Here is a 13,620-nt window from a genome sequence, read left to right as displayed (position 1 = left end):
TATCAGAAATGCATGATGTTTTTCACATATCTCAACTTCGAAAGTTCATTCCAGATTCTCTTCAGCCTATTCTTCCAGATTCAATAGAAGTAGAAGCAGACCTAACTTTCAAACCCATACAAAGTCGTATTGTAGGACGGGAAATTAAGGTATTGAGGAATAAGGAGATCCCTCTTGTTAAGGTTCGGTGAGATGAATCATATCCGGGCGATGCTACCTGGGAATTGGAGTCTGAAATGCGAGAAGGTTACCTTTATATCTTCCAGGTAATATTTAAATTCGGGGACGAATTTTATTTTAAGGGGGAGGATGTAATACCCCGTATTTCCTAAAATACTCAAATTCCTATTAATTGAGATCAACTGAGTTCCCATGTGCTCTAAAAGTTATCAGTTGGGATAAATAGAGTAAATAGTGAATTCAGATTGACTTAATTAATATTATGTGGGACTAACCTTTTATTAGTTGGGACATATTGGTAACACTAATAATGGGTCAGTTGCTCTAGTAGGACAAATATTAAAAGTGTAGTATCACTTGGGATATTTGCTACTACTAATAATCTTTTCTAATCATATATTCCTAATGGCAAATGGTGGCCACATGTTTTCTATCCGATACCTACCAACCTTATGTACCACTTCATTTTCCTCTAGTTATCAGTAGAAACATTAGTAGAGAAAGAAATTGGGAGAAAATAAGGGAACTTAGAAAAAGGAAGAAGCTTGGAGGAATAAGAAGAAAGCAAGCTAGTGGAAAGAAGAAGGAGGAAACAAACTTGGAATCCATCATCACTTCATCACCATCTCATCTCATCATCTTCTTCAACCTCCTCTTCCATTTTTAAGGTGGGTTCTAGGTAGAACTTTAGATTTAGAAGTTAGGGTTTGATAAAGCATGGAATTGATAGTAAGATAAATGATATTATGATGAGTTTCTCTATGAATCATGTGAATCTCCATTGATGATACTTCTATATGTGTTCTTGTATTTACTGGATTCATGTGATATGATGACATGGTTGTTGCTTTGAAAGTGTTTTTGATGTGTTTTTATGATTATGATAAGAGATTGGTTGCTAGAAATGAAACAAATATATGCAGGTTGAAAACTATGTTGTTGTGCAGAAGAAACTGTATTTTGTGCAAGGCCCAATCGATTGGTTCTGGAGTCCTTTCCAGACCAATCGATTGAATGGAGTTTCTGAGTTATGAAGAAGTGAAAATGTTTGGGACCAATCGATTGGTCCTTAGTAACAATCGATTGTATGGTTTTTCTATTTTGAAGGAAATGAAATTTTTGTAGGGCTAATCGATTGACAGTGGACTCCAATCAATTGCATGAACTTACTGACTTTGAAAATTGAAAATTCGTTCAGTTGTCAATCGATTGACACTCAGCATCAATCGATTGATCCTTTGCATTCTTTGAAAAATAGAAACGTGAGATAGACTAATCGATTGGGCCTCCCTAACCAATCGATTGGCTCATGCCTAAACCTTCAAACTTCATTTCTTTGATGTTCCTCAATGTATTGCATCAACTATTAATCACTTGTCATGTTATACTTGTATTGAATCAATATTAAATGTGAGAATTACCTGTTGAATCAAGTGAGTTAACCTAGTGATCATTTTAGGCTATAAGTTAGACTCATAACTTAGATAACATTAGAAAGCGACATTTGTTCGTATGCTGCCTATGTGAAGGTTGTGAATGAATGGTTGCTATAGCTGAGAGTGAGACGCTTTGTATGGAACATGTGTTATGGTTGTATTATATTGGTGAATAAAGTCACCAGTGATTTATGAATTTAGTTATATTTTATGGAACTAATCACGTATTCAAAATATTTTATCCTTGATGATGTACATCCCTATTTGAGATGCTTAGATGAGTAAGCAATAGGATGTGACTCCAATGATTCGTGCCTCAATTGAGTTTGAGCCCCAACCATGGAGGACATGGGGGATAGGTGGACATCGAAGTGGGTTAGAGGCCCATACGATGATAGATACCCTAAGTGGGTTAGAGTCCCATACGTGTGACAGTCGCTTGGATTGAGTTTGGAACTCATAGAGGACCCGATATCCACCGCGAAAGTCGAATCATACGAGCATGCATGAACTGGGCTTTCCCTAGACGTAGGTCCGCTCAGTGATTGATGTTTCATGAATCTGAATAGTGACTTATTTGAGTTTTGGGAACTCGGGAGCATTTTGCCATACATTACGAGACTTTTCCCCATCGCTTAAGTCTTCCTTCCCTTGTTGATTTAAGTTGGATATTGATTAGAAAACCATGTAGAGCCGAGTGGACCCATAAGATAGGGAACCCACTGGGATTATTATCTCACCCCATGTTGTTGATTATTTTTCAGGTAGTTTTGAGCAGGCAAATGGTAAGGACAAGATAGAGTGATGTCTTGGTTACCTGATGTTTTGGATGACTTTTCCGCTGTGTAGATATTTTTTTGAGATCATTCTACAATGATCTAGTTCCTAGTTTTATTTTGGGCACCTTTATGTATATTTAGTACCATGTAGCATTTTCTTTTAGGCATGTAATATGTACATTATTGCTGTTAGGCGCTTATGTATTTCAGTACCAGTATTACGCTATGTATAATATGTATTCTAGACATATATTATATGTGGGTGTTATAATCTTTAAACCTTGAACTTCAATAAACATCATTTTAATATTAGGTTTGGTTTGAATTACTTTTATAATAAATGTGACCATAAATATTAATATTTATTCAAAATGTATTTGTATCATGATTTTAAGGGTTCTAGTGATATGAATCTTTTATTCTATTGTAAAAAAATATCATGTTATACATTTTTAAAGTTATATTTAATATAATATTTACAATATACTATATAGTAGTTACTTTTTATTAATATATATTTGTAAGAAAAAAAGAATATCTGAATAAGTTAAAAAGTCCATTTAAATTGGATTAAAAAGTACAAAGAATCATCAAGAATATATAAAATTTAAGAAATTCAAAATAAAACTGATAATATTTTATTTTATTTATTTATATATTAATATGAATATAACAGCACAAACATATCAATCACTCCTAAAACTAAAATTCATAAATTGCAATAAAATAAAATTATAATTATTCATAAATATAATATTTTAATTTTAAATATATTTTAAGGCAAACGATTCAAATCAATTCCTGGTGGACGATATGTTCTTCCGCCATGTACCTTCACCTGAAGAATATTAAGACCTACTTCAGATGAAAAGATTCAATTGCATGTTGAACATTATTTTGGTTCTTTTTCTTTGTGAACTCCTTGATGACCATATAAACCATTAAGAGATGTGAAGGATCAGCCACATCCTAGTGCATTGCATTTGTATTCTTCGCTCATTGTTAAATTAAATAAACACATAAATAATTAAATTATATATATTAAATTAGCATGGGAGATCAATCACTATTATACACCATTGAAAAAATTATTATAACAATATAAATAATTTATTTAAACTTGTGTATGTTTAAAATATTTAAATCTAAAGTTTGAATAAGCATGAGAGATCAATCATATCAATTTTTAAAAGTATATCTCTTAAAATAAGCTTCTATAAATAATTTCTCATTTTAAATATTTTATAATTAAAAAAAATCATATATATATATATATATATATATATATATATATATATATATATATATATATATATATATATATATATATATATATATATATATATATATATATATATATATATATATATATAACATTCAAGTATTGATATGTTGCAATAACATGAGAATCATAATAATGAAAAACAAACAAGTTATAAGAAATACAGAAAAGCTAACAATCATTAGTTTTCGAGTAAATTATAAAACAAGAAAGAAAAAAAGTATACCTATCCTAAGACTTTCTTAATTCACTTGTTTTTCCTTCAATGATTTTTTTATTGTATCCTTTTCCAAGAATAAAGGTTCCTATTTATATCAGTAAAATTTGTTTACATAATTAAAAATCCAATTAATTTAATTTATTCTTTGTTAAAATTTGTTTTAACGAAAAAATCAACTAAAATATTCAAATAGCTGATCAAATAAAATTAAATATATTCTTATTTTTAATCAAATTTTGAGTAAAGAGCAATATTGTATTTTAGATTAAAATAGGGGATTTTGCATTAAAAGAAAAAGATCACTCTCACATTTTAGCATTATAAAGTTTTTGTTACAATTATTTTTGACAAAAATATAAAAGTATAATTCTCACATAAATGGGCTAATGACAAATTTTAATTAGAAGATATCTTAATGAGATTAATGAAAATCAAATCAGATAATCAATTAATTTTTTTTATTGAAAGTCACTCATTAATAATATCATTTCATAATTTTTAATTAATTAATTTCATTTTTTTATTATATTATTTTTTATTTTGTTATAAATAAAATATGATTTTAACTTTATTTTATAGTTAAGAACATTACCATAACATTATTTCAGATTTAAATTATCTCTATCTTATTTTGCTTCAACCTCTATGAATATAAAATCACAATATTTAATTAATTCATTATAAAATATTAAAAGCATACATATTGAAAGAAACACCAATGAATTATTTAAAAAAATTAAAATTAAAAAGAGATAATATACTTTTATACTTAAAATTAGCCATAATTGATGGATTATTTAATCACAAATCTTCAGATAGTTGTTTCTTTGGATAACATCTTAGTCTTGTCAAAATCCCTAAATTTATTCAGAAAATCTATAATAAATAAATGATGGATAAAAAACTAAGAAGTACATGTTATTAGTGTGTTAAAAAACCGGTCCAACTTTACAGAGAAAGTTATGTCTTATATTATTGCTCTTTAAATACAATCATTTTCTATCATAAAATAAATATTATATTTTAGATAAAAATATGGGATTTTGCATTAAAATAAAGAAAAACCACTCTCTCATTTTTGTATTATAATTTTTTTGATAAAAATACATATGAATATAAAAAAAAATCTCACCAAAATAGGCTACTGACAAATTTTAATTAGATTAATAAAAATCAAAGCAGATAATCAATTTATTTTTTATTCAAATTTACTCATCAATAAAATAGTTTTCATTAACTTTAATTATTTAACTAAATTTTCATTTTATTTTTTATCATAATATTTTTTATTTTTTATAAATAAAAAGAAATTTTAACTTTATCATATAGTTAACAACATTAGCAACGTATAATTTGATAATCTCTATACTATTTTACCTTAACCTCTCTCAATATCAAATCATAATTATTTAATTAATTCAATGATAAAAGTTAAAAATATACATGTTGAGAGAAACACTAGTGAATAAAATTTAGAAGAGATAAAATATCTCTATACTTAAAATTAACCATGATTCATGGATTATTTAATCATAATTCCTCAACTAGTTATTTCTTTGGATAACATGTTAGTCGTGCCAAAATTCATAAATTTAATTAGAAAAGATATAGTAAATGAATGATGGATAAAAAAACTAAAACTTTTATTAGTGTTTTGAAAAATCAGTCCAATTTTATAAAAAAATTGTCTTATATTTTTGCTCTTGAATGAGAATTCTAAAATAGCCATACAATCCTTTTCTATCATAAAATAAAAATAAAATAAAGAAATAAAAAAAAACTAACAATCACTAGTTTTTTTAATAAATCGTAAAACAAAAAAGAAAAAAAAAAACATACCTATCTCGAGACCAAGTTATTCCAAGCATAAGAGGAGAAGAGAGTGAATTGTGATATTCAAAAATTTAAAATAAATTTTAAAATATTTTATTTAGAAAACCATTATGTTGGTACAATCAAACGAAAGAGACAAAACAACTAATTAATACAAAGAAGGAAATACAATAGAAAGAAAATACACGACGAAAAGTAAATAGGTAAGAGATAGAGAGATTGCACCAATGACTTATACATATCCGGTCTAACCACTTGTCCTGCTCCTGTCTCCGTAAACTTACATATTAGAATTTCCCTAAAAGTGACTTGAACATTTTATATGACCAACTCATGAACCTTCTTACAATATATAGAGCTTTTACACATGCTAAGTGTCATACTCCAATTTTGTCCTACCTATTTTTGCATTGCATGGTTCATTTTTCATGTTTATTTCCATCTGCATCAACACGATGATTTCATCTGGTCATTCAAAGATCACTCCTCTGCATATAGTGAATAAAATCAATAATTTGATTTCCTATGATCATCATATGTCCAACATTCATCCCTGTCCAATTTCTTTTATAAACGTTTATATGTACTTTACTTGTCTTTATGCATATCTCATGTCATATGCTAAGTTGCTTCTTTTGCATATCTAGGTCAAAACATTTGGATCATTAAGGTTTTTTTGGATCTTCATAAAAATATATAAAGATTTACTTTTTGTTACATTATATACTTGTTTTTTTTTACATCTAGAATTTTAAAGATTTTATTAAGAAAACTCAAATGCATTTAAAGTTATCATATTTCATCATGTTTCAATTCATTAGTATCCGTTAATTTGCATAATTAAAATGAGGAATAATGTGATTAACATAAAAACAAATATTATGTTTGGTAACAAAGCAAATCTTAATTTTCTTAACCACAAATAAAAGCAATGGAATGCAGCTTTAACTTTGTAGTGATGAAACCTCTCATGATTTGGAAATGTAAATTCACCACCTAAAGCATGCAAAAAATAATTAGTTAATTAATTATATAAAAATATATTAAATAATAAATCCTCATAATCATCATTGCCTTGTCATTAATTTTTTTTTTTAAAATCCTAATCATCAGTGTCACATAAGTAAAACTGGAGGGAGACCATGAAAATCTCAAGGAAAATAAAGTTCAGGGATCAAAAAAGCTGGTTTTTAAAATGGAGGAACTAAAAGCTAAAAAACATCAAACTAGAGAGATCAAAAGTGCATTTAAACATTTTTTTATCATCCATTGTCTCATTTTCCACAAGAATACCATCCAAATTTTATTTTACCATTATAAAAGGTGATTGAGACTCATTTATCACCTAATTAATAACATATTTTTCCAAAACTTTATCCTAGAAATATATTAAGAAAATAGGCCTAAAATAATCACTCTGCGTAGATTAACCACTTTAGAAATTAACACAATAAATGTGAAATAAAAACCTTTAAATAACTTCTATAACCCCAAAAATAACCTCATAAAATCACCTTTAATTTCAAAACATAAATATTTTAAAAAACAAAAATTATCTTAAGGTCCCAGGTTTTTAAAACTATCATAGTCACAAACAACTTGTTTAACCTATTCTTCACTTAAATATATATCCAACACATATGTAATATAAGAACTATGAGATAAAAAAGGAAGATTCTCAATATATGATCTAACTAAAATAACATATTTAAGTTGATTCTCAAAATGATTGGAGATAACTTCAAGAAGACTAGGAACTCCTTCCACCCGAAGGCCATTATCGTTTAGGTTGGTAATTTAATAATTTCCTATCTTTCCCACATTAGCCTATGAGCTTTTTATTTTTAATTTGTGTCACCATCCTTTGGCAAGAATGCTAAAATCTTTTTCCACTAGATATTGCTTATAATTGCGCACTTAGTACTAAAATAATTTTAAATGTGTAATTGTTGGAAATGATTACAAAATAATCTATTAGGCAAGTTTCATAATCGATATCCAACAATTTTTTTCTTTCAAATTGATAAGATAAGCTCCGTGATCGAGTAGTCATTGGCCGAGATCTTTTAAGAATTTTGAAAATATATGATGTTTAGAAAAATCTCTGAGTGCGTATGTGCATTATGTTATTACTTTGATAGCTACTCACATTTAATATAACATAAGATCATATCCAACATATTAGTAGATAACGCAATAATCACTATCATACCCCAAAATTCACCCTACCCTTCACAATGATCATATATGTCACTAACCATAAAAATTTACATATCATCATAAGCATTCATTTCATCTGCATAAGCATGGTCTGACACAAGGAAATACGTGACTTGAGTTCATGACTTGTACTTGCATCCGGTAGATACTTTGGTTCGTCCACAATTTGGGGAGGATCAGGAAATCTAACCCTAATCCCTTGGCTTATAGTGTTGGTGAATAATTTAATGTGCTTGATAAATTGCTCGGTTTTGAGGCATTTGGTCAAGCATGATCATGCCTTAATTATTAGGGCTTGCCCTGTATTCTGTTAATCGGGTGTCCATGTGGTTTTGTACCTCATTTTTTAATCCGGGTCCATTTTAAAACAGCCATTTAATCCTTGTTTACATGTTTCTTAGTGCATTGATACATTCATTTCATTCAACCTTGGTTCAATCCGATTCACAAGTCGTGTCAGTTGAATTCACCAATCCATTACATACACGGTCACCATTTTGTCGTCGTGTCATAACATTGTTCCAATTTATTCTAACTTCGTGTTGATTTCAACTTCAAATTAATTTTTGAAGTTCAAATTGATCTTTGAGGTCAGATTCATTTTTTGGAATTTAAAAGGCGATTTTAGAAATCATTTCATCCCTTTTTCAAATTAATTCTAAGAATTACATTATTTAGGTTCGATTTGATTTTTAATGCAAAATTATTTTTTCAAAGATAGAGTCTATCTTTAAGTTTTGATCTAATTCTAGAATCTTAATCATTTTTTTATTTTTCTTCTTTTTGGCCATGGTTGTTTAGCAAATAAGCCCATTCATTCTTTTTTTTAAAAGACCCGTTTAACCATTTTTTTAATCCAATTCCCCCCCAAAAAAAAACCAAGTAATCCAATATCCACATTTTAAATCAAATCCAATTTACATCATTGAAACCAATATCCATTTAGTCATCCAATTAATCCATTATCCATCATCATCCATTATCCAGTTTATTAAAATTCATTTAATCCATGTTCATTTTATTAACTGCACAACAACAAAGAATGCAATGCAGCTACACTTCAAGCACAAAAGCCAAGCCAAAAGCTGCTACGGCTTAGCTGCTTTACACCAGTCCCAAATGACATTAACAGTACACTAAATGCAAAGCGCAGCGGAAAAGCAAACTGCAAAAGCAAAACGGCGAGCCAAAACCGAAACACCAACTGCACAAGCCAAAGCGGAAACATCATCAACGGAAAAGCCATAACAGTAATAAGATGCAAATCAAGAACAAGCGAAACGCAGCTTAAGCAAAACGGTGCAGAAAGTTCAAAATGCAGTAATGTCCAAAAAGCAAGTTGCAGTAGCAGAATCCGAACTAAAACGACAACACACATCAGTGCAAAACGGAAAGGAGAGTGCCGAGTCCAAAACGACGTAAGAGGCAAGTGAAGTTGTAGCAAAACGCAGAACAAACTCACTCACAATTCTATAAATACAGGTGTTTCCCAGTGGAGTCTTGGGTTTTTTTTCTCTCTTTTTTGGGCGATCGAACCCAATTCTGCAAAATCATCACCACCTGCACAATTAGCCTTCGATCTCCCACCTTCATCTCATTATTCCACCGTCTTCCTCAAACTGCATAACCAAACCATAGCGGCTACCGGAGCTTTAAGTTAACGTCACCGACAAAGTAGCCTCCGCCGTCGCCGGTAAATACCCTCATCTCCTTGTGATTCGCTGTTTCTTTGACACAATGGTGTGAATCTTACATTGCAGAACCATAACCATGTAGTCTTTAATTGAACTCGTGCTCCATTATCGATGTTGATCCTTCTGTTGTACGATTTTATGCGTTATTGCTTTGATTTGGTCAATTAGAGAGGAACCGTAGCAAGTGGAGGGTAGATTCATGATGAGGGGATGAAGACGGATTAGGTGACATAGGAAGGGGGAGGTTTAAGTCTCCACCGCTGCCGGTGGTGAATTCCGGTGCAGCGGAGTTTGTTAGGAGCTCAGGCGAAGTTTTGGGAGAGGAGATTGGCTTGCAACTGTTCTGAGTTTGGGAAGTGGATCGTGTATGTTAATAGTTTAGATCAATATTTGGTTAATAGTTTAGAATTGATATTTTAATAGTTTAATTTTGTTAATTGTTTTAACTTTAGAATTTTATTTTTTCCTATTGTTAGTTAATTTTAGAATTTTGTTTTGATACTAATTATTTATAATTTCTCTTTTGATTTTGATTAATCTTGATTAACATCTAACATCTAATTCTTTACAATTCCGCATCTAACTTATAATTTCAGTACTCTAACTCCTAACTTTTAAATTTCGCATCTAACTCCTAATATTTAATTTTTGTCATTTATTTTATTTGCTTTTATATTCCATATTTGTACACCCATTATCATTCACCTCATCTTAAAATGAACTTAAATAGAACTTAAAAATGGTCAAGACTTAAAAATGATAATTCCCAAACATATAATGGACTTTGTACAATGGATTTAGAGACTTATTAGGACCCTTGCAAAGGACTTTGGACAAGTATTCAACCCAAACATGGATGGAGCATTCAAGAATCAAGAAGAACTTGTAATCTTTTATGCGCTTTCTAGTTTAGGACACAATTGCACACACAAGGCTTTCTCTTGGGCTACCTGACAATGAGGCATTTTATTTCCTGCACTCCCTTGTACTTTACATGTACCCTGTCATACCCCAAAATTTGCCCATTAATATTTCAAGACATTTTTTTAGGGCACTCCGACTCATTTTTATGACACTGATCTTAAAGGAACGAAGGCCCAGCTCACGAATGACCCAAACTGGCCTGTTCGCTACACGCTCGCCTAGTGATAACATGAAATTATATCATATTTTAGGACTTAATTCAATTAAATTTTATCATTATTTATTTCAGTTCACTTTATGTTGTTAGATATTACGCGGTATTTTCTTCCTATTTGTCTCAGGTGGCTTATTTGGAAGCACAAGTAAAAATGGAGGAAAAGAGGTGCAAAAAGGAGAGAAAAAGAACCAAATGCCAAAGCCCAGCCCAAAGCGCAAGACACAAATGCTGTGCCTGTGACGGACGTCACAGAGGGCGTGACGAGCGTCACGCAAAACAGCCTTGTGACGAACGTCACACATGGTGTGACGAACGTCACACCATCCCCCTACTTTTTGGGCGCAAGTAACGCCTCAGAGACTTGAAGAGACGTTGAGGAGTGTTGGGCTCTATATCCACGCCATGCAATTAGCCACGTTGAAGACCTTTTGGCAGCAGGCAGTTACTTAATGACACCAATATAAATAGCCACTTTGAAAACCTAAAAAGGGGGAAGCTTTTCCACATTTTTTCCTTTGCCGTTTTCGCTTTTGCATATTTTCTTTTCCATCAGCTTAGGCATTGTTTTTCCTACGAGTTCTACACTATTTCCCTTGCAATTTCCTATTTCCTTTTTAGCATTTAGTTAATTCTTTTCGCACAATAGTTTCTACAACGGAAACTATTGTGTACCTTTTTACCGGATCTAACCTTACGTTAGGATCTAGTTTATTTCTTTCGTTTTAATTTGTTGTTTAGTTGAAGAATCCAAGAACAAATCCTACCGGCTTGTGGTGGAGTGTTCAGGACTACTGTTTAACTTATTCCGAGTAACCCTAAAGGAAACCCTGAAGGAAAAGCCGGCGGCACCGCTCAACTCAATCCGGCTCGCCAACTCAAGGTTGCAATTCGATTACAAACAGGTTTGCATTACTATTATCGCTTCATTTTCTTAATTTGCATGTGATATCGCTTTATGTTCTTAACTTGCATGTGATATCATAATTGAATTCATAAACATATTTGAGGTTTTGCATGTGAGTTTAAGTATGCCAGCCTATCCTGAATGTTTGACCATATTATTTCTGTAATTGAATACCATAAGACTTGCCGCATGCCGAGATTATACTGTTCTGAAATTCAAAACCCGCAGCCGCTCGCTAGCACATCGCTAAGCGAGCCCGTAGCGAATATTCGCTAGGCGAGGCAGAGGCGAACGGGACAGTAGCTTATATTTCGTTTGTTCTGTGCTATGCTTCTCTGATCTGTTCCCTTATCATCATACATTATTTTGCATGACATTTTTGCTGTTGTATTTCTTTTGCGGTGTAATCCTCGATTGCACCCTGATTTGGTATGCTAACCCGTTTGCTGAATTTTGCAAAGGTTCACACCCCAGGAAAGGATTGCTGTTTAGGTCTTCCACTTTATTTGTGGGATACCCTTGTGAAGAGCTGCCCTAAATTGCTTAATTAATTTTAATGTATTATTTTTAATGTATTGATTTTAATATGGACCTAATTACTTAATCGACTACGGCTATCTAATTAATTGTAAAGCTTTGCCTTTTGAACATGTGATCTTGGACCTCTCTTGGTTACCCCACGATTTCGGTATTACGGTATAATGGTCATGTCCCGCGAATGTGGGGATACACTTAGCAATGGCCCTTCGATTAAATCATCATAAAATAAATCATGGTCCCGCGGATGTTGCCTTCGAAAATACAATTTTGTCCCTCGATGACCCTTCGGTGTAGCCTACGGTTAAATGATGATCGTCCCTTCGAATGCTAAGGTATCCTTACAACTGTTGCCTTCAATGACCTATCGATGACCCTACGGTGACCCTTAAACATCCAAAGGGTAAGATTACTTACTTCTCAATAGTAAGGACAGTTTTACCCTCATAAGGATAGGAAATGCCCATAACGACCTCAGGAAGGTATAACTCTCAATTACTGGATCATAACCTAAAACATTTTCCACCCCTCACACTTTACACTTTACAAATCCTAGAAAATCACCACTTGGTATACATTCATACTAGAATCATTACCGAGTTATATTTTTCTAAACCATTTTCAAAATCAAACGAGATAAACACTTTGTATACATTCATACGAGAATCATTACAAAGTTAAACTCTCTTTCAAACATTTTTTAAGCAATTCACCAACACTTTTCAGACAAAAATATAAGTGATCCAGCAATTAAGAGCCCATGGATAACCATGGATACAAAGGGTGCTAACACCTTCCCTTTGTATAATGTACCTCCCGAACCCAAAATCTATTGAGGTCTTTCCTGTTCTTTTCCACCTTTCCTTATTGGATAAAAGAAAAGTCGGTGGCGACTCTTGCTATCCGCGACATTGCGATAAAAAGCAAAATACCCCAAGTCAGTTCACCGTATGACAGAACTGGCGACTCTGCTGGGGAAGACTTTAAAAAGAGAGGTTACCTTAAAAACAAGATCACTTATTCCAAATTGTCTGATTTACTTTTAAGGGATTGCTTGGGTATTTTTGAGTGAAAGATCCTACACCCGGATCTAGTGTACCTTAGGTAAGTAGCAATAGATCATCGTGACTATCCGGCGTATACTGGAATGGTTAAAATGATGGCTACGGTTAATGTGACACTTTGGATGTCCTGATGTTCCTCATGTTTACTTGAGGAAAAATTTGGCATCTGCGTGGTGTCATCAAAGCATTAACCAGACCTTTAGAACCCTAATTGACTCATCCTGGCCATTAGAAAGTAGTGAGATAACTGACTTCGGTTCCGACTGGGGTTGGTTGAGACTCGATACTACACTCTTTGAGATTGGACTTTAGGGAAGCTTTGGTCAACCA

The sequence above is a fragment of the Lathyrus oleraceus genome, chromosome 7 (genome assembly GCF_024323335.1).
Source record: "Lathyrus oleraceus cultivar Zhongwan6 chromosome 7, CAAS_Psat_ZW6_1.0, whole genome shotgun sequence".
NCBI classification, from domain to species: Eukaryota; Viridiplantae; Streptophyta; class Magnoliopsida; order Fabales; family Fabaceae; genus Lathyrus; species Lathyrus oleraceus.
The sequence above is the reverse complement of the archived record's forward strand: the minus strand, read 5'-3'. Positions refer to the sequence as shown.